The sequence below is a fragment of the Pteropus alecto genome, unplaced genomic scaffold, assembly GCF_000325575.1.
Source record: "Pteropus alecto unplaced genomic scaffold, ASM32557v1 scaffold43, whole genome shotgun sequence".
Taxonomy (NCBI): domain Eukaryota; kingdom Metazoa; phylum Chordata; class Mammalia; order Chiroptera; family Pteropodidae; genus Pteropus; species Pteropus alecto.
In genome coordinates this window covers 6,845,330-6,845,572 of record NW_006435764.1, presented here as the reverse complement: position 1 = coordinate 6,845,572, position 243 = coordinate 6,845,330, and the positions used below count along the sequence as shown (strand labels likewise).

General features: G+C 71.6%; 1 long non-coding RNA gene across 1 annotated transcript in view; it reads left to right on the top strand.

The window, feature by feature from the left end:
• The first annotated feature begins 11 nt into the window (after positions 1–11).
• The window catches only part of LOC112479204, a 2,843-nt gene continuing 2,611 nt past the window's right edge, over positions 12–243 (top strand). Inside the window, exon 1 of the long non-coding RNA XR_003046098.1 lies at positions 12–231. This is a non-coding gene — a long non-coding RNA (uncharacterized LOC112479204). The remainder of the gene's footprint in view (positions 232–243) is intronic.

Below are 243 nucleotides of genomic sequence, written 5' to 3'. Positions count from 1 at the left end.
GGGCGGCTGGCTGCTCGCTCGGCGGCGCGGGCTGGACCGGGGTGGGGATTCCTGTCTGGGGCCCCTGGGGCTCCTTTAAGGGCTCCTGGGTAAATTTAAAGGGGCCGCGCGCTATTTCCTTCTGCCAGCTCGCGGGGGGCTGGGGGGAAGAGGCGGGAGGCGACGAGCCCGATCGAGGCTCAGAAGCCGGCGCCCTCCCCGGACGTTAGGAGCACGGACCTCGCCGCCCTCGTGGGTCCCCAC